Source organism: Bombus pascuorum, chromosome 3 (assembly GCF_905332965.1).
Source record: "Bombus pascuorum chromosome 3, iyBomPasc1.1, whole genome shotgun sequence".
NCBI lineage: Eukaryota > Metazoa > Arthropoda > Insecta > Hymenoptera > Apidae > Bombus > Bombus pascuorum.
The window spans coordinates 13672049-13697998 of NC_083490.1; the positions used below are offsets into that span (position 1 = coordinate 13672049).

Sequence of the window (25950 nt, forward strand, 5' to 3'; positions counted from 1 at the left end):
ACTACATAAATACTATTAGATGTTTATTTAATTTGCACGCAATGTTATCGTAGTAATATTCTACAGGAAAATTGAATGGTAACATTATGAAATTAATAACTTAGATTCATAGCTTTTTTATCATAAAATATATCAACAAAGTCTTTGCGAAAGAATACACGAAGAATTAAAATAAAGATATGAAGTAATTAAAAACTTAAATTTAAATGAAATTGGAATAAAAATTTCATTAATGAAACTGTACGTATCCTATAAAATAACATAATAATAATAATTGCTAGGTACATTTAAGATAATATTGCTGTAAAATTAAATAATTTGTATCTTTACAGTTAAACGTATTAAAAATCTCATTCAGATTGTAAAAGAAATAAATAGAAACGTTTAAGCAAATAGAAGCTATGAACAGAAACCGTGTCAAGTAACGCGTGCAGCTTTTTGCGCGCACTAATACGTTAAAACTATCTGGTGGATACCTTTTTCCTGGTTATAAAAACAAAGCTCACAGTAATTTCAAAAGCCAATTAAACCAGGTTCCGGCGATCTAGTCCCATTATCGATAAATTAAACAGCCGTGATGCCCTTCAATTTCCAGGTAACGATCCCGCTGCCTGGGAATTTGAAGTTGGAGAAAAAAAATAGCTTCTTGGAAGAGGGATAGATATAAAAAGTTGGGTTTAACGAAATATATTTATTTTAGCTAATTAACGATACACACTGATCTCATCCTTGTAGAGAAAAGAAGGAAAAAAATTGTCATATAATTAGATCCTTTCCTAGTAGAAATCTCAATAAGAATCAAAATTACTTTTACAGTGAGTATAAAAAGTTCTACACATTTTATTTTCATAGTATCAAACTGTTGTAAATGCTATATAAAATACTTGAACTTAATTAATAAATAAATATTACAGTAAGTACAATAATGTGCAAATATTTTCTGTAGCCACTGGGTGATTTAATTTCTTAAGAAAATATAGAATATTCTTTTCGCAAGACGCTTTGTTTCCGAGAAGAATAAATTTGAAAATTTATCGTACTCGTGTACCAATCCAATTTTTAACTAAACACGTTCAAACTCTATTTATATTTTGTAACGAAGCCTTAAACGGAGAAACTTTCCTGTACATTTTTGACATATTTTCGCACGAAGAATAACCTTCTGTTGATTGTTTGCTCATTGTCAGTTGATAATTAACCCAGTTCAAGTATACTTAAAAAATGATCAAACTCGATTGTGTTGAGAACGAACCGTCGTACAAATTTCCTTCGTTTTCCATAAGCAGCCATTTCATGGTTGCTTTTATCTACGTGTTACTCGGCCGCATTCCTCATACAATATAAAATATAATATACAAAATTGCTCTAAAATAAGCATATAACTTCCTCTATCCTTTCTCGTTCAACCAGTATCAGTCAACTTAAAATCCTTCGATACGAAAACAGAGCAAGCCAAGGTATGACGAGATGGCAGGTAACTAGGATAACGTAATAATTTTAGAAGCTGGCCGAGCTATATTTAGCCCAGATTGCCTCGTGTAAAGTGTCTTCTGCGTGCGTGGATTCCCGCTTATCGGACCATGACCGCCTCGGCCTTTTCTTCATCGTTGTTTCTTGCTCTTCCTCCTCGGCTAGCTCGCGCTGCTACGCCTTTTCCCTACCCTTTTTACCTCTTTCTACGTCCACCGATACGTTCCTCCTTTTTCGTACCGACCAAGGCAAGGCATTCAGAAAACGAGTTCTACCTTGGTACGATGTGCGTGTTATGGTTCGCGAAGGGTAATCAGCTACCGGATACTTGTCTTAGAAGAATTTCACAGATGGAATTAGATGCGGAATCGGTTGAAAAATCAGTACCGGGGGATCATTACGCGAAGGGGGGAAAATTTGAGGTTAGAATGTCGGCCTCCTCCGAGGGTTTATGGCGCACGGCGCGGTAGTATAGCTCGGGTTAAGTGTGGGGGGGTGATCTTGGAAGATGGTATGCGCTGTTGTTCCTTTTTAAGGGAGGATAGGTGAAAATGCTAGCTTCGAAAATAATTTGTGGCAGTCCTTATCCTAGGGTTACTTTAACATGGTATTTTGTAAATGCGAAACGATAATTCTTCTGTGTGCCAATTTTGATTTCATAAGGGGGCTTCCCACATTATCATGGAGTTGAATAAGTTTATCGTGATATTTGGAAGAAACGATATAAGAGTAACATTTTCCTCAGCTAAAGTAGAATTTATTTATCCGATTAAATATATCCTGAAGCAAGCAATAAACTGGAAAAAAATATTCTTGTTGATATTATTAAATATATCCTGCAGTACGTAATTCGTTAACAAGAAACGCGATCAACATATATAAACCTATTTCAGTTGAATCTACATAGTCGTATAATCCATCAGAATGAAGTTAGGATCCTATATCATCGTTATGTCCTCTTCATTCCTCTCTATACTTTGACAAACTACACCGAGTATAAACGAATGCTGAATGCAACCGTACAATCAAAAAACTGTGTAACAGACATCCAAGAATGACACATTATAGGGATAATCGCGATAAAACAAGAACCACAGGGGGAAGAGGAAATTGAAAAACAGAGAGATACGAGCGCGTTAAATTACATTAAAATCGTTTCACAATCACAACACACAGATAACAGATGAAACATGTTTAGAGACGAAAATAATCCCGCGTCTGTCTATCCAAGAATACCGCATTAATCCTCCCTGAGCCTGTCTGATTGCCCGTTCTCTCCGAATAGAAATAAGCTCTTCCTGTTTCTCACAACCGTGAACGTTGAATCAACCCCGAGCCGTGAGAAGAAATACCTAGCATGGAAAAACTAAGAGAAAAAACCGGGAAAAAGAAGGAGAAGAAGAAGAAAAAAAAATTAGGAGCTACAATTCCGTTTACAATCGCGTCGAGGAATTTCCATAGATGAAGAAGAAATATATGTCTGGCAAAAACATGTATCGATTGCCAGTTGTTCGATCTTGAACAGACTGCAATTTCTAAGGCGCTGTATCTTCTTTTTTTCTTGCAATACGATCATCGTTAAAGAAAAGTGTTAAAGTACATATTCGTCCTCGCATATTTTAACCGATGAACCTAATGAATGAAACCATTGCGTTTATCCACACCATGTAGCTTGAACATTTTTTACAGAAACACTAATCAAAATTTTGTATCATGCCATTTAATTTGTCTATATTACGAAAATTCTCTCTTTACTTTGGGGTTAAATATACATTTTTCCACGCTTTTCATATAATAATACTAAAATGCTAAAATATTGAGAGAATATTTTCACTGAATCCCCTTTCGGATCTTCAACCCAAATTATTTCGCGTTATTCGCATGAAAGGTATTCTCGATCAACCGAGAAATTAATCTCACCGACAGGATACTTAATATTCGACGGAACATCTTCGACGAAACGTCGTCAGGTTTCATCGAAGTGGGAGGCTGGGAGAAGGCGAGAATCTTCCCTCCTCAGAAGCTGATGTCTCGTCGTTGGGCCCCGTTTCTGCTCGATTATCCGGTAAATTGATGTTCCACGGCACGAGGGACGTAACGAGTGCAATTATCATTGTCAGAAATAACGCGGGGCTGCGTCGCTCGGTTGGCTGGCCTGCTCTCTGCTCGTCACGCTGCCGCAATTTAGCGGCTCTCTCGCTTTCCTCTTCATCCGTCTCTCGCTCGCCTCTTTCTGGCCACCAACAACGAATTAAACGCGCTTTAATGAGACGATTTTCCAGTCACCTTTCGAGACGCGCAGACTCGAGAGAACGGACGCTTAACGAGCGTGCGTGCATGAAGTCGAAAAATAAAGAGGCCATCGAAGAAAAAAGGGACAACCGAAGGAGGCACAGGGTGGATGCAGAGAAAAAAAGAATAAAGTGGATGAAAAGAGAAGAGACAAGAGAGAGGGTCGAGAGTCTAAGTTGGAAGCTTCTGGAGGACGTGGAACGCCTTGGGACCCCGAAGGGACGATCGGCTCCAACGACGGAGGTGAGATTGAAATTAAAATCAATTAGCCTCGGGTAATTGTGTAATCGTTAATCTGTCACGTTAACCATATCACGTGACAGTAAGGTCCTGTAGTAGTTCACCTTACTCCGGTTAGCGCAGTCTTCGTGACGAATGAGCAAGGTCGACGAAAAAAGGAACAGATATTTAGTCGGCAGGGATGGGAGGACGAAAGTTTTCGAGTCTCTTAGCCCTTAAGGCCTTTGATGAAGATCGATCGAGGATGTTTCGGAACTTGTTACTTGTGGTTGAGGCGAGGAAGCTGATTATTATCGTAGCTCAACTCACTTGTCAGTCGATGTCTCAGATCTCAGTGCGAAGTTTTCCTCAGGAAATTCTGACTATATGATTATAATCTCTGTACGAGTTTTATTATTGCTTTATCTTTTTTTCATCTTCGAGGTATTTTAAAGTAAGTATACCACTGTCATCAGGATAGTAGCATGAATATATTTAGAGCTCTGATAGTACTTATGAATATTCCTTCCGTAGAATATATATAATATACTCGTGCATACCTTCGTATTATACAGATCACGAAGGATGAAACGTAAAAGAAACACCATAATTTTACAAAGCGAAATTTTAATTGGGAAGGGCAGCAAACAGGTATAATATAGCTTGCTATATGAACAACATTTAAGTGTTTAGCATAAGAATAGTAATAAAAAGTAAGAATAAAATAATTCGGAATAAAATTCAATTAACAAAGGAAGATGTTAAAAAAATTGGCCTGTGAATGATTTTCGCTTTAAACTTATCAAAATAATTTGATCATTCTAGGAATTTTATACAACAAATTTTAATGGATATCGAAGTAGCCAGGTTTTAACACTAATGTTTTAGAATCACAGTTAGTTTAGCTTATTATCAAGTTTATATTAGAGGGGAAAAAAGGATTGATTAACCGATACTTGCACTTCTAACACGTGTTAGAATCCTAATCGCTGCATTACCAATTTGTCAGTGCCTTTATAAATGTATGACATTCTTATGGTTTGATAATTGCCTGCGTGACAAATGAGATACAACGGTTTCACAGATACGATTTGATAATGACAATTTCAATCCTGCGATTAATCACGATGGAATGTTTAAAATATACGTCCTGAATTTCCAATCATTATTAAGTAAACAACCTTGGATTACAGTTATTAAATTGTAATTATTAAACTCAGGAATTAATTACGTTACAACCACTTCATTTCACTTCTTATATATTCTCCACAACTGTCAACTAGTCGCCATATAGGAATCTCTACTTATCAACATATCACATTTGTCATCGGTTCCTAAAAACTTATTTTTATCCAAAATTAATTGATTCGACTTGTCTATATATAATTATATACACAAATACTCGTATAATACTAATTATAACAGTATATTTTCGCATACCATATGCACTTTGTGAATCTGTATACGTTTAAGTTCCCTATAAACGTATAAATATCCACAATCTACTTATTCAAAATAAAAAATGTTTTCTTAATGTTTTTAAATGGGAGTAGAAGTTATTTGTAAATACTTATAAAAGAAAAGCCGATTCTTTTTCGTCAATGTTATTCACTTTCAAACATTGCATAAGATATAAGAAAAAATTCGATTAATAGATCCCTTAATGCACAGCGTTCACTCTTCATAGAAACTAGCTCGATGCGCCATAAGCGTAACGCACGTAATCGTGATCAAGTACTCGGAAACGCGTAAAGTACGACGTCCGTGCACGGTACTTGCTCAAATCCCCACGGTGTCCTTAAGCAGAAACGTGAGAAACAGGAATTGTCAGGATACAGTTTATCGTCTGGAGAGCAATCCATGGTTCGTAGTTATCACGAAGAAATGATTGTCGTTGTACTTCCTGGCATTGCTGATCACTCGTTCTAAACGACTACACGCAAAGCTGTCGAAGCTGTGCTGATACAATTTCAGATATAATCGAACAACTTTTCGCATACATACGTACTTTTACTACACATGCCTTTAATATATCTAATTGTAAGTGATAGTATATCCGTCCTTTACTATTACTTCTTCTATGACTAAGTACTCCTTTAATAGTCAAAAATGAGTGTACATCTTGAAGGTACGACATTTATTCAAAAACTCTAACACATACGTTGGTAATAAACTGATGATTGATTGAAAAGATATAAAATATGTAAGAATACAAATTAGTTGTAAAAACACATAGGTAAATCTCTAGGCAAGTAAATGTTATACCTCGTTTTTGTAAGTATATATACTTACATTTGTCTCTCACGTGAGAATTCTTCTATTAGGTTGTCCGAAAAGTTTCTTTCGTTTTATGAAGAAATAAAGACGCACAACGTTTTTTGTTTTATATTATTTTGTTGAATTACGTACGATCCATTTTGTTCTGTTGAGATGAACACCACGACATTTCACAGACTTGGTTTCACGTCTGTATGAAGGTGTATTGTTCTAAAGAACACATTTGCGAAAGAAAGACACTTTCCGGACAACCTAATACTTTCTGCGCGCATGCTTATTCTACTATGCCAAATAATTCACATTCATAAAAATATTGTTACCGAAAAAAAATTCACGCTTGTCGCTTTTCATCGGAATTAATATGAAAAGAAGACGGTTAACACCATCCAACAGCGAAAGGATGTTGGCGGCACGAAAGGAATGGTAAGTGCAAGAAAGAGACTATCCAGCGAAATCCCACAGCCGTGGCGGCTAGCCTAACGCAGGATGGTTCTTCGCATCCCCGTTAAAACGGCTCGTTTACGGACTTATCGAAGCCGGTTTATGAGGCGTCCGAATCAATTTTTTTTTTCCAGCAGCGACGGCGCATAATCATTACATCGGACACGCTGGTTTAACCAGTCCCGATAACATCTTTCCCATGCTAAATATACCACGGTGTCGGCTAAATCCGTATCGCGGATTCGAAACACTGAATCGTGCGGTTCGGTCGGTCGCGAAAACCGGGTCTCCTTCCCTGATCCTCCTATGGTGACCGCGTTGCAATTCATTTCGAGGTCTTGTTTCACTCGCTACGACTCCATAAATTCCGCAGTGGATGCGGTTTCTTGTAATTATTTCGTTAAACATTAATGGCCACTTGGTCAAAGGTGTGGTATGTATGTCGGGTTAGAATAATAAGCGGAAAGCTATGGAATGTTTGAGTAAACAGGGTTAATATCTTTAACCCCTTTTCCTATTGTTTCTAAGATAAATTAAGAATATCAGTCAACTAAAATATAGTATGATTACGAAATTGTAAATTTAATGAGATATTGTACAATATGTGATGATGGGAAAGAACAATGAATGTGAGAAAAATTCTGGAAAATTGCAATTGGTCGGAACCGTGAAAAAAAATTAAGGTTACATTTTACAAAATTTTTTGTCTGAGTCTGTAATGAAAATTTAATCAATATTGTCTTAGACTTATATATACATGTATTTCAGTCATATTAACATACTGAAGATTTCATAGAAATCGGTTAACGTTGTTACGAGCTATAAACGGTCAAAAAAGGTGAAATTCGTAATTCTCCTCGACTTTTGATTTGCACTAAATCTAAAGATTTTTCCTTCTTGTACGGCTGTTGTATGTTTCTGTATCAATCAATTTCGGTGAAATTTTCACCGTGTAAGATAGCTGATACGAATCTACAGAACGTACTGCTTTAATTATCATTACAGACTCGAATAAAGAAGTTGCAAAAAGTGAATTCGTGATTCCGACTACTTGCAATTTTTTCAAAACCTTTTTACGCGTCATCTGGTAAATTAATCCTCTTTTCCTTTGAAAATAACTCGTTTTTTGGTCCACATTTAAAAAAGTTATTCCGTTTCATAGTGTGTTTGAACATTAACGTGATTGACCATGTACAAACATACCTATACATATATATTTCAAATATATTTACAGAGAACTAATTAGCTGTTTCATAAAATAGGAAAAACCTTGAAGATCCTTAAATAGTTTATTAAAAATAAATTTTCTCTTAAAAATATGAACACCATATAATATCAAAAGAAGAATTTACTTCTACACATAAATTACACCTTTCCTTTATTATTCATTCACAAAAGAAATTGTAAATCTTCTTTAAATACATCTGGGTATACTGTCAAAAATGCAGATTAAAACCCTTCCTGTCTTTCTTTTCAAAAAAAAAAAGCTAAAAAATATCATTCGTTCTTAATACGACATTGAATAGATATCCTTTTGAAAAGATAAATACCTTTAAGATACATATTATCCGCGTGAGTCAGCTATCTGTGCCGCGATAATCCGCGCGGAGCTTTAAATATCGAGCATTCAACTTCTCTCGCCGCTAATTAATGCGGCACGCGATTACGCGCGTATTGTGGTGATCTGATTCGCCTGCACAGATGCCTGTTGGGAGCCCCGCTCTCTTACGTTCGCGGAATCGCCGTCGAATGTAACGTACAAGATTAATGCGCTCACGGTAATGCGATGAATTAGCCGTGCAAGATTAATCGCGGTCGAGCTCGGACGATGAATTATCCGCGATTCGAAAAATCAATAAGGCTGGCTGCTGGTAATTAATTTGGCGGAACCGCGGTTAATCGCGATGGAAGGTTATGGAGTGAACGATGGAAAGCCACCTTATCGAAGTGTAATGGCGGCCGAGTATGCGAATATCGCGACAGAGACGTACGAATCAGACATGGATGGGTACGTGTTAATTGGTGTTAACGTTTTCATTTGTCCACCCGCTGTGTTGATAACTGCTAAATTATGTCGTTTGAATCGTTGATGGATGTTGCGTAGATATACAATGAATATAAATGAACGAAGCTTTTGGTTACTTATGGGTTTGTTAGAATATCATGGAGGATGTTAAAGGGGTGGATTAATTTGTTGAATGATCAGTACGTTTATAAGAATAATACGATTGTTGACGTAGAGGTATAAATAGTTTAGATTTAGATCTGCTTTGCTTTTTGATGAAAGAATCGATATAGAGTAGATCGTTTCAGAATAAACAGATAAAAATGTCTGGAAATTTTTAAATAGAAAAACGACAACAGAAAATTGTCAATTTATTTCAATATTTAAGACAGATTCATTGGAAATAAATTTTGAAATTCCTTGCAACTATAAGGGATTGAAGTATATTTCTATCGAAGATTAAAAATCAGTGATTTATTATTAATATTTGCAACTATTAATATTAGAGGATAGAGCATTAAGATTCCCTCGGGTGCTGGTAGTTAAACCATCGTTTCTTGGGCACAGTAAAGTATCAATTAAGGAACGTTCCTCTTTAACGAACCATCTTCCGTTAACGTTCGTTTTTAATTGCATCGTTCTGGTTCTAGGTAATTAAGGAAATCCTCCTGATAAAGGACACATTTAGAAAACGACTCATTCCAACAGAGCATTAAGTTTACTGGTGACTCTCATTACAAGCTGAAATAAAGAAAAGTGTTTACCCTTTTTATCCAGTAATTGTTTAATGGTTCGGCATAAATAATCCACGTCCCGACCGGGTAAATAAAATCTCATTTCATATTGATATATCTTTCCAATACGTTTTATTATGTCTCGTATTTCGAGTACCGCAGCAACGAGGTAGATTGAAAAGAGCAATTTAATTCATTCATTGATCGTTAAATTTTATATGTTTGAGAGTTGCAAGGAAGATATGGGTCATTTATTCGACAGCCGTTCGATTTCCAGATCGTATTTCTGTAAATTGAACGATGCATTTATGTTCAAGCATCATTTGGCTAATTGTTTACTTTCGTATTAGTAATAATTGAAATTAGACGTAAATTTTCTACAGTTATTAAATAATCAAAAAATATTAATTTCGTTCTGTTGAATTTTCCAATTGACGACAATTTTCCAAAGAACCTGATCTATATCTGAAAATATAGTAGATAGAGTAATACTTATGAAAATGAAAGTTTTAAATAATTCATTAATATCTGTACTCTCATAGAATCTTTGTTCTTCCATTTATGTAGAAATTGCTGAATTTCATACATCATGTATTCCAAATGTATTTAAACAATTGAATAGTTATTTCTCTGTTAACAATTTTACTTTCGATTGCTTCTCTCTTTTCATAAGGGAGTATTCTAGACTAGAACTTTCAAGAAAAATTTACTTGTTCCAAAAATGTAAGTTCCTAAAACTATGTCTACATAAAGACCTTTTCTAATTCGTTAAAATAATGGAATTATCAGGGTTTGAACGCGTTTTTATCCCTTCATCCCCTCTCGTATTCTACACAAAATAAGCCTAAAAAGTACCATTCTACGCTAAAATATGTCTGCAATATTACTATGACTTTTATCATAAATACTACATGCAATGCACAGAATTATAGATTACAGTGCATGTTATCAAAGAACAGTAAGAAATCATAACAAACGATGACATGTTCTGCATGTACATCTCAAACACCTTTTAAGGCTTCGCTACTTATAGAAACACCTGTTGCACGCTCGAGGGAACATGTTTGACATATGTAGCAATCCATCAAATACTAATATTCCATTACGTCGTCTAATTACCATCAACATGACTCTAGAACGCGCAACTATCTTCTTCGGAGTTTGCAGCATGTTCGGTTCACTCGGTTGATGGACTAGCTTCGCCATCGACGTAAGTCGAGATTGAAAGGTGCACAAAATTATAATCCCGTTGGTATATACGATCTATACGTTCGGCCCGTTAGATATTACGAGCCTGGTTGAATTTGACAAAGACAAGGTGAAGGTGAAAGAACGGGAGGGAAGGATAAAGAGAGCGAGAGGAGGGACACGCTGGCCGCTCCGTTAGATCGGATCTAGGTCGTTACGCGCATTTCTAAAACGATTCGACATTAGGAGCAGCGTTCGAGATGCGCTCGACCTTCATACTAATCTCGACCTCGAACCTCCGAATTTTTCGCGAGGACGCTGTGTGTCCGTGAGAACGTAGGTACTTTGAAAATCGAGGAGGAATAGTTGAAATTAATCGGATAGTTAGCATGCGAACTATGATGGAATCACAGACGAAAATATTTGAACATTTATCATAGAAGTCGATTTTTGTGTTTGCACAGAATGTTATATTAAACTGGACATTTCTTAACAATTTGTAGATGCGGAGTTTTTAACATATTTTTTTTTTTTTTTTTTTTTTTTTTTTTGATCGATACTTTCAGTTAAGTAATTGATGTTTTAAATTCAAATTATTTTACGCATTGCTCAACTTCCAATTTTCCACGCTCCAAAAATTAGCAGTAGGTAATTAAAAGAATAATTTGATTATTTTCCGGTCTTTCATAAAAAGATCTTTGTTATTATCAATTCCTTGTTATTACTCTTACTGGTATATTACAAAAATGCAAATAATTCTTGTTAAGCATTATAATTATAAAATACCAAGTTTGGATTTCCACAATTTCTTTATATTAACGGTAAAATATATTATTTGGCTAATAACGTTACATTCTACAAACAATTGGAGACAGATAGAGAGATAACTAACTGTACGACACACCAAACAATACGAGGACAAAGTAATCCTCACGTTTCGATCGTTAGAGGATCGTTCTAATTGCAAGACGTTGATTCGTAGTACCGTTTCGGTAAGAACAGAAAATGACGCTCATCAGGAACAACGGAATTCAGATCGTTAGACAGACGACGTAGAGGAGACGTAGTACAGATCGACGGTGATAAGTGCGCTGACGTTTCAGTACACTCTACTCGGGAGTAAACAAAGGAGAGTTCTCACACAGAATATGACAATGAACCTGAGAGCCCTTAGGTAACATTAACAGACTCCAGACGCGACAAAGACGCCTCGCATAGACGTGATCTCGTAATTATGCGCGGCCCGTAGACAAACTGTCTCCCTCTTCGCAGTTTTTATTCTGCTTCCCTCTTGTTTATTCCGTTTCAGGCGAGCATTCGTCGATTATGAGTCATTAATAGTAACTTTTAAATATTTCCTTGAATATTTTCCATTTAGAAATTGTTGTTTTTTATTTTAGTTGCTTGGAATGTTTGTTTCCTCCTTTCTATTTCTAATGGATTTTAGTTTATTTTAATTGACGTTGTGAACGTCACCAAAAATAAAAAGGACGAAACCAATTAAAATCGAAATCTCATAAATAATTAGAATATTTATCTCACACTATTTCTTCCTTTCAAACGAAATCCTTGCGTCATCTCAAAAATTCCTTTTAAGCAAACAAACATTTGCATACTCGATCCAAAAGGATACATGCTAATTTTCTGCATACCTACATAATTTTTCCGTTTCACGTTAGTGATTATACAGTTTACGACCTCGCTGTATTTCTTCTAACAATACTGCCTCGATTCTTGTCCAATAACCCAATAAGCAACAGCGAAAAGAGGTGACCAACAGAGTGGAACTGGGCCAAGAAAACATGGTGGACAGAAGAGGAGGGCGCGTATCATTCGCAATTCTCGGTAGCCGGTGTCGGTAAACAATCTGATCCCAGGACAACGGTTCGGAAGCATCGGTTGACAGTAAAATATCAGCAGGTACCAGTCAGTATGGCCGCGATACGATCGAGAGAGGAGGCAGGTATATAAGCGTGGTGGAGCTCAGGCGCTCCTATCCTGGCAACAGTCCTCGGGGTACTGTTAGCCACCGATGAATGATAACCATATCGCGATATGCGTCGCCGATACAATGGAGAGTAAACGGGCGAATGTATCGGATAGAGGAGGGCCTGGACCTCTCGCACGAGCCTGCGTTTCTGAAATAGAAGAACTATGTGATCGATAATTCACGGAACAGGAATAGACGCCGCTGTCGCCGGCTCGATTCGCTGCCCTCGTGAGCGAGAGTGCTAGAGTTTCGAGTCTGTTACCTAAATGGAGATGTTTGTATTTTTAGGAAATAGAAAGGTGCGAAAATGAACAAAATAGAGATGTTTTTGGAATGTTAACTTTAATAAATTTTTATTTGTTGAAATACTGAAACGAATATAGAAGTGAAAAAGATATAGTAAGATTTTTATGTTGAACATTTATATGTGTTTGATATACCTTGGTGTGTAGGTAGACGCATGTCTCAAAATGTGTACATCTTGTAAATTACGCAATACAATTTATTAGACGCGGATGAGACAGTGATATTTAGTCACAATTTTTTAACTACGACGCTCTATGTCAATTTTATCTAACGTTGAATCTCTGAAACACACGAACTAATGAACAGTACATCTCTTAGTATTTTTATAAAGTTGCTTCATCTTGAGGTTATTTTTATTATTAACTGTTAACGTAGACACAAACACACAATTGAAGTTAATATATTCCAAATTTACTCTCAAAACATTTTCGGATTTTTTTCAATTACTACTGTAAAGGATAATTAGTGTAGCGCAGTATCTACTTTATATATACGTTATTTCTCAATATCTTCCTCGAAAAGAAGAAACATAAAAGTCAACAGCCTCGAAATAAACTCTATACTAATTGAATTAAAAGATAAACCAGTGCGATAAAAAACAATTCCACCAATAAACCAGCTACCACTGAAATATTTTTGCCGCACACCTGAACCACTCGATGAGCCAGTAGCAATTTTCCAATGAACGTCCAACGAAATGTTCCCGCAGGATTAACCAGCAACGTTTGTCTCCCCATTCCCATCCTTCCCTCTTCTTCCTTGAGTTCGTTACTCTAAATTTACGAGATTGTAACAACAAGCCTTAATTAACCGCGGTGCTCGTGGCTCTCGAGTTCGCTGATAATTGAACTCGTACTTCCACGTGAAGTGTTTCCGGTACCTTCAACTCGTTCTTCGACCATCACCCGAAACAATTTCTTTTTCTTTTCTTCTACCGTTATAATTTCCACTCAGTAGAAATAGTCCAATAATATAATTATGATGTGCCTATTTTTCTTAATTTTTCAGCTTTTACGTCAGTTCATAAGTAAAAAAAAAAATATTTTTACATAAAATAGTTGCAGAAGAAAGTAACTCGATAGATTGGAATATACAAGCCTTTTACAGATAAACGGTGACAAGTGCACAATGTTTGATAAGAAATGAATAATTTTAGTTTAGCTGTCCTGTTAATTTGATTTAACTAATATTAGTTCGCATAGGTAAAGTTACTAATGTTTTTTATAGAAAGATGATTTTCATGTGAATTTGGTTAAGACCATGTTGAATTTTTAAATTGATCTCCTACGAACGAAATGAAATGTGATTCATTGTGTTCGTGATTATAGTACGATAGTGAATATTAATCATGACCACAGATATCGTGTTTATTCTAATTTCATGCTCCAACATCTACTTTCCTCTTTCATCTCTTTTTTTGCCTAAAATTTTCCGCCTCAGCCTATCGACAAGCTGCTTTTCAACCTTTCTCGAACATCAAACGAACGAACCTGTCCGCTTCCTGGAGCTCCTCTCGGTTAGAAGTTCGTCATCCGGCGCGATGTCAATGTCCTGGCTGTGTTTCATCACGTTTGGGAATCCGGCGTGTACCACGCGACCCGTTCTCTGTTTGTTCTTTGTACACCTCAAGAGGAAAGACAGCGCGCTCCTTGTGACGCTCAAACTGTATATATACCGATGCTTCTTTCTGCCTTGTTTCGTGGATCCGGGAAATTGATGTTCAACTACATTAGAAATGTTAAGGGGGTTTCACAAAAAAGTCGCAGTTTCTAGAACAGTTAATAATTGCGGATTTCCATGCATTTATGGAAAATTTGAAGATGCAAAAATGTACAGAGTACAAGTAATATGCAAAGACATAAAATATTCAAAATGTGATACTCATTATAACACCTAGTAAATAATTTATTAGCATAAAAATATGAGTTCACATAAACAATCTAGATGTTTGATTTATGTTGTGCCAGTCTTGATAGACAGTAATTAGGAAAATTAGATTAGATTAGATAGATGGAAAATTAGATTAAAGATCTTGTATGGATAATAAAGTAATTATATTACTTTTTAATTTTATTGATCATTTTTTACATAAGTGAGATTGGTAGTTTTATATTTCCATGATATTTTTGGAGAGCGTCTTAAATAACATTAGATTTTGTGATAAATACAATATGTGTATAGAGATAAAAATAAAAGAGAAATATAGATTCGACTGTAATTTGCTCTCACTTTGTTCTGAAATACCAGAGAACCGAGAGACGAGGAACCTCGATACAATTTCCACTTCCTTACAGAATCTTGGAGGCGAAATTAAGTAATTTACAGAAGTACCTGCTATTCCGACCAATCACAGGTTTTCCCCGAGCACATCTAGGCCAGTCATAAACCACCGTTTCTACCTGTTTTCGCCCGAAGCGTCGAAGGTGAAGATTCTTTAACGAGTCCCTTGTCTTTTACCTATAACCAGTAATATACCATCGACTATAGCCTTCGAAGAAACAAACTAGACAAAACAAGAAAAGGGAAAGCTAAGAGGCAACATCAAGCGATATTCCCAATTCAATTCCACGAAATCTACACGCGAATCTATCTTACGAGAAAGATAAAAATATATCTTGCATCAAAAAAATAGAGAACTTCCTTTCTTCTCATCTTTGTATCATGAAACAGTTATGAATCTATTATTACAATACAATATAAAAAAAATGTTCCACGAAAAACTAATTCTTCTTTATTATGTATGTCTCCATTACGTATATTTTTTATTTTCTATCTTTACATTTAAATAGAATTATTGTAGATTTACGAAATAGTTACGAAGAAATCGTTTTATTATAAAATATACTACAAGATACATTATACATTAGTAGGATACGTATAAAATAATTATTTCTATGAGAAAAATAATTTTTCTCCACCGTATATCTAACATCTTCCTTATTTTTACTTATATTTATTGAAAGGTGTCCTATCGGTTAAGAAATAAATACATTTTTCGCAGAAAAATAATAATTTTTCTATATCATACGTACGTCCGCGTCCTATTTTTCGAGTGAAGTTCCTGCTGACTTACAAAGTGGCCTGAAAGAATCGTGTCTCGTGTCAGAAAAAGCGATTGACGCGCGAGACGAATCTCCTTTTTCCGTTTCCTCAGCGCGGCGGGTTGCTCCACGTCGTGAACAATTCCATCGACGAGGACGTCTCGTAGCCCGGTTTTTGCTAGTTTTCTAGATTAATAGTGAGCACAGTCTCGACGATGTCTGCGGTGTTTTTTCATCGATGAACCATGTGCACCATGGTCGCGTGAAATCACTACTGTAGTGAGAATAATGGCGACGTATGAACGGCAGGTGCGATGAAAGAACGATCGATGAAAAGTAGCAAGTTCTTTCGATGGTTTTTGCTCTGTACGGTATAACTCATCAATAAAAGCTCATCAACGGGGCCTCATCAATGGCGCGAAATTGAACGAGCCGGCGACTCGATAATGGCTAAAGTTGGCTACTATGTAGCTTGTATGCTTGTACTACGCTGGTTTATAAGATATAAGAAGCTTGATGGATGTTAAAAGCTGAATATGCATAATGAGTCATGACTGCGTAGGTTAATAGAATGTTTTAATAGTTTTAATTCCAATTTTACATAGTACGTAGGATCGTGGGATTCTTCGTGTTACTTAAGAGGATAGTTGCATCTACTGGCGAAGTCGACATTTCTGTTGTGACATTTGTTTGGGAATATTTTCTTATTCGAAAGTACAACATTCTGGAATATTTACGCTGGAAATATTAGAATATCACAATTTTTAAATATTTACATAAAAGTTTATATCAAGATTTCTTTATTGTAAAGAAAAATATTTCAAAAATCTGTAAGATAAATTTCACTGAACTTTTGTAGAATTATTTTGCACGAAATTATCCAAATTTTATTACATTTCTTACGTTCATCATAGAAAATCACAAAGGAACCAGTATATTTTAAGTTAATTACGACAAATAATAGATCTTTTTATTTAATTTAAAAATCACATCTCTATCATTTTTATATTAAAAATACCAATTTCAGTATTATCTTTTAATTTCTTGTAACGAAATTTAGCTGATTTCTGAACTTAAATAGATTTTCTCAAAAATCCTCGCATAAGTAAATTCTTTATAGATGATCATATTTAGTACTTCGACTAGAAAAATATTCGAGCAATTTCTGTTTGATAATAGGTAGCTAGAGTGCTTCTAGGTAAGTTAACTTTCCAAGAGAAGGACAAAAACGATTATCTAAATATTCTAGGAGAACGAATAGGTTTTGATGAAGTTTTAATATAGATAATGGAGTTTTAAATATTTGATCTAACTTCCGAATGTTTGATTTCACTGGGTCGTATTTAGAATCCATAAATGTCTATATAATTTAGAACTCGGGTTTCTGTGCAAGATTTTGCAAATATGTATATTGAAATTTATATTCACTACATTTGATGTATTTTGCCCTGATATTTGTATTTCACCCTGATGTAATGTTTGACTTTTATTAACGTTTAATTGCTTTATTCAATCGACGTTTACTTAATATCGAAAGTGACACAAGGACTTCTCGGTACTCCTAATATCTGTGCGTAATTTTCCTACTTCTTTTTTTTTTTTTAGAAGCATAAGACACGTCACCCGCCAATTTATTTGACATTATAAACCATTCTTTGTAATAATAGTAACGATTTTTTTAACCTTATATACGATTACAATTTTTAAACTTCTCTGATTAGAAACACATTTTTTTAAATCAATTGACTTGGTGAAACACGATTGAATTAAACATCTTATACGTTACAGTCTAATAAGAATATCCTACAACAACATCTAACAATATCTATAACAATTAGTTTCAATCAAATAATGATATCGCACAATTTCTATAGAAATTCATTAATCGTAGAAAAGAATGAATTGAAACTTGGAACGAAAAAAGTCGTACGTGTTGTTCACACGTAGTCATTTATACACGAAAAAGCCAATATTTACAAGAACATGTGGGCCATGGCCCACTCGTCCTCGAAATTCCCTTTAAACATCGCCAATCGACTATCGCAAGAAGCAAAACTCATAATCCGACCATGACAAGACGATTCCTTTTTTAATTCGCAATCATTCCACGAATTGAACAATGTTGAAATAATAGTATGACGAAATCATTAAAAGTTGGTCAACTGATTGCGCAGAAACCTACATAATGAAAGTCCATCGGAGTATCATTCAATCGGAAAGTTCAATTTATTACTAAAGCTCGAAAAAATGTTACAATATTTTGAGAGTACATTACACGATTATGTAATCAACAGATATAGCTCTCGTTGAAGATTACTCCAATTTAATAATTATTACGTTTTTAGAAATTATTATGAAACGTCAAGTTTAGGGAAATTAATTTCTTAGACAAATTTACTGGAATTTAATTTATTGATTACGGTATTTTCGTATATTTTACTAAAGCACAATCATAATTTACATAAATTTTTACATAATCCATCCTACATAGATAACATTTTGCTCATTAAAATTCATTCTAAGTTACAGTTATCATTCTGAAAATTGCTATAAGCGAAGTGAAACAAGTGTCGATATTCAATTTTCAAAACAGACAGAAAGTGAACAGATATGAAATTTGGACAAAATATAGAATTTTTAAAATTGCTGGTATGAAAAGGTGCATACTACGATATATGACAACGAAAGCCAGACTAGTTCAATAATTTTAAAAAAACCCAATGCAATGGATTGAGTTTTCAATCCGTACGAAATCGGTTACATTACGACGTCTACGTTAAGGATCGCGTCGTATCATACAGTACTCCGTTTTCTGTAAAAAGGTTAAAAAGAAACTGCGAAAATTTAGCTATCTGGCATCGCAACGCGACATCGTGCCGGTTTATCGGTTACAGGTTACGTTATTTGCGATGCGAAAGTCCAGCTATATCGATAAAAATCCGCGGGGTAATTGGTTCCGGACGACCGGCGATCGTAATTACCGGATGATTGAGGTGAGGCGTGGCAAGGTGAGGCAAGGGGAGGCGAGGCGAGGTCTTGGCAGGTCGTAAAGAGCAGTTTGCGAGACGCGTGTGTTGCGCACGCACGTTGTACGATCGATCGTCTTCGATAACATCCGATCTTGCGGCTAAGAGAAGCAACGTCGACTTGTAGAACCTGAATCGGTGAAAGATGATCGAGAAACGAGCGGTTTTCGGCATAGCAATGGGGTCCATTTATGGGTTTTCAGCCAGGATCTCGTTGTCGCAGGAAACCGACCGTTTTACGACGTTGTCTAGGATCGTAGGAAGGGCTGACCGACCGACCACGTTTTGTTTCGTCTTGGATGGATGACTGGCTATCGAGACACGTAGATCGATCGTCCGTTAAGTATAATGTACGCGACGTTGTTACGGTTGAGGTTTGGAGCGGTTGTTAGATCGGCAGGAAGCTTGAATGGGTCCGCGGACGGTTTTCATGGCCGAGGAAAGTATGCGATACTTGCTAATCGCGATTTTTGACCGGCCGGTTTCCGATGCAGTTTTCGAGACACTGCCAATTGGACGAGCAGGTTGAACGGAAGATCGAGAGAGGAGACGGCTGATTGCTCGTTGATGGGAAATAGCGAAATGCTTGATCGATGGGAATAGGGGGAAGGGGGTGATGGAGTATCGGATCGGTGGAGATTGTTTAGTCTGAGCGGAAGAAATTCAGTTTGTTAACTTACTTGAAGAATTAAATTGAAGAAGTAACTTTTAAAATATTCTGTGATTTTGGATACTGCGAACTTTTACAAGAAGTAAATACAATTTGGTAAATACAAAATAAAAATGGAGAAAGAATCAAATTGAAGAAAAAATTTGTGTATCTTTGTGCAATATAATAGCTTTGTACAAATTCAATATTTTCAATTTGATTAAAACATTGGAAAAACATAGTTTCTATTGATACGTCCAGAATTTCGATATTAAATGTCCGTTCGTTTCCATAACAAACTGAATCGGATTCTTCATGTCAGTCGTTTTGAAGGACGCGTTCAATATTCGTCAAAACAAGAATCAATTCGTCAGTTTGACAGCAGGTCGCAATTTATTGCTGATAAAGAAAGACCACGACACCATTCCAAGCGACAAATATACCAATCCATCAATCAAACGTTTAAATAACGAAGGTACAGGAAAAGAAGAACAATGGGAACGTTCGGATAGAAGGTGCGTTAATCTAATCTGTCTGCTCGAAATGGTTTTGAACTCTGTCTACCTCGTAGTGTACGATATTCATTTGAAAACCATTTTGAATGATTAAATGCCCTATAAAAGATGAAAATTTCAGAAAATATTTCGAATACAGTGAAGATAATTTAATAATTAGTAAGAATAATTATACAAATTGGTGAATCTTAAAGGATAGCGTTTTAAATAACATCAGTTTCAAATTATCTTTCTTTAGAAAAAAAGTTTCTTCTCGAAAACTTTTGAGATTTTACATGAGCAACTTTATAAATGTATTATCTGTACACACATAAATATTCTCTGTCCACTAATTACATCCTCTCTAATAACGTTTAATCTCCTCTCCTTTTCTGACAAAAATATCACGAAAAGAATGGATGCAGATTCGAGGCTACCTAGAAAGCGAAGTCGAAGACAGGATTTCGTTGCTGTCGTTGGATAATCGTCGCAGCGTGAGAACAGCCGGAGGATATCGATAGAATGGATCCTGTGGTTGATGATCACCGATCGGCGATCTCTGTTCGAAGGATCGCGTTCTAAACTCCCTTAAATCGGGTCAACGGCGTTCGCACGAGCGGCGCGGTTGCCGCTGATTCGCGATTCACTGACCTACGCCGATTTACGGGAGTCGCGGCTAACGATCCGGCTGACCTTTGATAATCGCGCTCCCGAGCCTTTCGTCCCCTTTCAGGGTGAAAAGTCAAGTCCCTTGTAGTCGCGGACGAACACCCGGCACCGTTATGCCAATAGACGACAATAAGTCATTATCACGGTGAAATCTCCATTATAGTTGCGCCGCCCGAACATCTGTTGCGTCTTGTTCCCGAACCGCCATGACTATAATCACGTGTTTGCCTTCGAATCGAGCTTCGATTTTTTTAATTTTCTTGGTCGTTAATAAGACGGTTAATTGATGGTTTGCGCAAGTTTGGAGATTAGAAGTTGAAGTTAAATATATGGTTAGACGTGAAGTATATATAATTAGTTAGACGTTGAATGGTTAAGAGAAAAGTTGAGGAGACGGTGAAGAGAAGTTATTTATTTATTACAGAAAATTTAGTTGGACTTTAGTTAAGTATACGGTTAGAAATTGATAATAATTAGGTAGAAATTACAGTCCAATTGAAAGAAACAGTTAAAGAAAGTTTATTTATTTGGATATTAAAGAAATTTATTTATGGGGTTTACAGCTACTGATTCAAAAATAATGATTGATTAGCATTTGGTAATGTAATATGAACTAGGAAAAATAATTTGCCCCATTATTTGTGCAGTTGTTTGCCACTCCCGTGTTCAAAATGTCTGTCCTACATTTCTCACTTCCATCAAATTTAAATCATCTGCAGGTGTGAAATATGGAATGATTCTAAGAAAAATGAATCCTATTTCAGTAACTAGAAAAGTTGTAGAATTCAGCAGAGAAGAATAACAGTTTTCTTTGGACAACTTTTCTAGCAGATTGAACTACCTCAGCTGCCAACTGATTCTTTCTTCCTCGATCTAATATTCCAAATGGCTGCCGTCTACAGCTCCGTTATCCTGACAAATGCGACCGTTTTCGATCACGTCGAGAACTCTAAGTAATCCAAGGACGCAATGTGCAGGCACGAGAATGAATTATACTTCCGAAGGTAAAGAAAGGAAAAAGAATGGTCATAGAATATCTCGAAGAAACTTTAATAAAAAGGACCATGAACCTTTATTACGTCGTGTGATCACTGCACTGTTTGAATTGTTCATATTCTTAGCAATATTTTCATAAATTTATTATTTTAATTTAGTATTTTATCAATATTATAAGGAATGGTCTTCAGCGATGAATGTGCACATTAAATATACTGGCGCATTAAATTTTAAAACGGTTAATTAAAAAGAAGTTTACATGTTAACGTAAAACATTATCCGACTAAAAATATGGTAGCACAAAAGATATAAATGTCATAAAAATGTTTGATGGACGATTAGTTAGCTCCAACACTATTGACAACCTCTTCGAATGAAGTATTTATTGGCGTGTATCGATAACGAAGGCGACAAGATCATCATTAGCTGGATTCAAACCCTAAGACATCCTGTATAGATGAATCATCGAGAGATATACATCAATCATACTTGATATGTGAAAATTTTCGGCGCATATCTACATGAAAGATACTACAGTATCTTTCAATTTTTGGCCTACGTGTATCGAAACGTATGAATTAAAATATTTATACGTAATAAATCTTATTAATTACGTTGAAGCAATCTATGTTGAATATTCTATGTTAATGTACAGTTCTATCTTAAATCCAATCTACGTTAATAATTACGTGTGAAGCAATCTATGTTGCGCAATTCTACGGTAATCTGGGAAATGGTTAATGTGCATCATTAAGTTAAATACGTTTTCAGTTACTATCACAAACAAAGTGAATATAGTGAATAATTTTTTTGCGTTTCTAAGTTGAAGGTGCATATGGCATCATAAGACAGTGGCATAATTATCTCTTCTTTTTATCCCCGTCGTTTGTCAATTTTACGTGTTGAACTTTGTTGAAAAGTAGAGAAAATTTGTCGACTGGCTTTTCTTGCGTTAGACCGTATTCACACGGAATTGTTCAGAGCGAACGCGTGTAATTTGGAGGTCGTTACCGTGACGGAAGTACCGGCGATAAAGGCGCGATAGGACGGAAATGTGGTACACAAAGAAATTACTGAATTTCAAGGAAATAAAAAATCTTATTTGCCTCAGTCCTGTGTTCTTTCCTTTTCCGGCAGTCATGTGACGTCTATTAACGTTAAACTGTTGACTAGCGTTAAAAAATGTCAAAATTAATAGAAACACGTTTTTCCATTTATATTGAAAATATTCACATTTGGAAAGTTTTTATTAAAATTTGTTTTGGTTTCGAATTGAAAATTTACACTTGCAGTAGAACTTCATTTATCTGAACTTACCCAGGTGCAAATAGTTTACATAATTGCAACTCATTATTATATAGAAATTCACCAATCTTCTCCGCTAATATTTCTCTTTTATATCTCAATAGAAACTGACATTCAGATAAATAAATTTAACCAGCATGAGTTCAGTTAGTCAAACATTACCTACAATTCTGTTCCAATAAATGGTGTCCGATTGTACATCGTTTGCCATTTCAATTTCTCGCTGAAACTTCATTTTAAAGTCTATTTCTCCTAAACATACCACTCTACCTCACCCATACAAAATCATTCGAAATTCGAAACCATCTAAACCACGTTTTATAGCGTGTTTCAGTGGGAAATGAAGGTAGATGTTCAGTGGTCGATGTCGGTTTCCGGCGTCGTATCGCGTCGGTTCTTCGTGCAGAGTGACATTTCACAAAACATTGGGCGGAGGCTGTGAATTCTTCCAGCAAATATACGATAACGATTCGAATGACTCGTAATCGTTATAGGAGAACAACGAAATAGGAAGAGAACAGACCCGTTATCTTTACTGCTCAATCTTTTTCGCAAAACTACGAACTAGAGGGTGGCCGTGCAGCCGATAAGAGATAACGGGAGCCAGAATCCAAAGCCGAGCTTTCTGTGGTTTTATTTACCGAGTCAATGCTCCAGCATGGGCTATCCTGGAAGCCAGTTTACGTGCATTTCGAGTGCCTCCGTCACATTCCGCGTGACAAGCACGGTGTTGGAAGAAGCGTGAAGCCGGAAGTGGCTCGAGAACTAAAGGGGAGGGAAGGAGATAGAGAGGGTGAGGCTCGATCGAGAGTTTACGCGACGGACGCGTTAGGCGGTCGAAGTAATTTAAATTCTTCTGGAACGATAGGAATCGCCGTGACCCGTTCCCGGCTATACGAACGAAGGTACTACGAACGTTAGTCCAACTATTGGAGATGCATTGAGTCATCCGCGGGAATGGGATGATTGTGAGAAGACTGGTAGAGCGCCGGAAGATGCTGCAAGTGACGTAATGGGTTGATTGAGCGAATTTTTTCAGTTAACGTAAGAAATTTGTGGAATTTTAAGGGGAAAATAAATATATATTTTAATATGGACTTTTTGTTTATTATACATATATAGATGATGAGTATATATGTTGTTAATAGAGGCTTTTTGTTTTTGAGATAAAAGTTAATAGATCGATCTTTTCGTGTCCTTCTTTAATTTGATGATTTAAATTTACGTAATATCGTGTCAAAGATTTAATGATTTTTCTTTAATATACGAAAACTTATTTTAGAAACTAATATATTTTGCGAGGAAAGTTCTTGTAGTTCTTTATAGATTTGTTTTTTGATTGATTTTAAATACCACTTTAAACAGTTCGCATAATTTTATCACAAGTCATCTCTTACATTAATAACCGATTTACGAAAGAAAATATTATGAGAAAAGTAAAAGAATGAAAAGTGCGGTCGTTTCGATTAATTGCATCGCATACAATGGTCCACCATTGTCCTGAAGATCCATTTCTCTTCTGGCTTCCTTTATCTCATCCCGTGCACGCAGTATTCCACAGAAATTTGCGGGAAATTGGAGTCGAGCGGCGATCGGATTGGTATGCGACATATGCGCGATAGTGAAAGAGAAATAATGAAACCGAGACGCAGAAAGGGCTATCGTCCAAACGTAACGTGTCCTCCCTTTTTGCTTTCACCGAACAATGAGCATTCCGGTTCGCGGGTACAATTAGCGAAGAATCCAGAGATCGTTCGGTAGAATTCAGACACTCTGACACGGGGCAAGGGTGAAACCGCCAGCTCCTTTAGTCGCTGGAACGTCTTCTAATTGCGAATCCCTCTAATTAAGGTTTGCACGCTGTCGTAGAATGAATTGAAATTTTCTCGTCCGCGATTCTTTTTGTTGATTAAAACGAAAATTGAAATTTTCTAAAATTTTCTTCTAGAACCCACTGCTGTTCTTTGGACTATTTCTGACCAAATTGTATTTCTCTATCGTTAAAAAAATTGTTAAGATTTGGAAAATAAGAAATAATCATTAAACGTACATACATAATTTTTTATTTCAACGTTATGCTTAGAACTTTCTGAAGTCGTTATAAAACAACTTTGTTCGATCATAACGAAAGTGAAATTAAAATATAAAGAACAGGAAAAACACGTAGAAATTGAAGATCGCCTTAATCAATTTTTCCGGTTAATTAGACTTGATATATATTGCTAACAAATCGTATATGAGCAAATACACGGAAGAACAGAAGAATTTTTACGGCTGTTTTTTGGTCAACGGTAACGGAGCATTCGATGTATTCCGTGGACCGGAATCTCGTAATCTGGTCGCGTGACAATAAATCTTGTCGACGTTATGCACGCGGATTCCTTGCTCCTTTTCTTGCTCCTCTTTCTTCCGTGGCACTTAAAGGCCCCGGGAGTAATTGCCAGCAAATATTTCTGAAAGCGTCAGCTGAGAGACAGAAGAAGGAAGAAGGATTGTCAGAGATGGACATGGCGCGGCTTAGAATGCAGGCAAAATGAATTTTCTTCTCTTTATCCTTGCCTTCAATCGAATTCAGTTCCACGCCTTTTTTCATTGAATTAAATTCTTGCCCGAGTGCAACGGTGCATGGAATCGATATATTCGATAGCAAAAGCTTTATTTATATACTTTCATCAGATTCTTCTCTCATCGACGACATTATGATTAAACTGCAGATATTTATATATTTCTGAGAAATTTAAAATTCAATCAGTTTCGTGTCTTTGCATTGAGACACGATAGTTTGGATTAACTTACTGCATTTTATCTTAGATTGTATTTTGTAATTTTTAAAGCTATATAGGATATA

At 35.9% G+C, this 25950-nt stretch overlaps 1 long non-coding RNA gene across 1 annotated transcript; it reads left to right on the forward strand.

Moving 5' to 3' along the window:
• The first annotated feature begins 3675 nt into the window (after nucleotides 1-3675).
• LOC132905351 (uncharacterized) lies at nucleotides 3676-24203 on the forward strand. The gene is made up of 3 exons (XR_009657787.1): nucleotides 3676-4005; nucleotides 23597-23895; nucleotides 23971-24203. It is a non-coding gene; the product is annotated as an uncharacterized LOC132905351 (long non-coding RNA).
• The last annotated feature ends 1747 nt before the right edge of the window (nucleotides 24204-25950 follow it).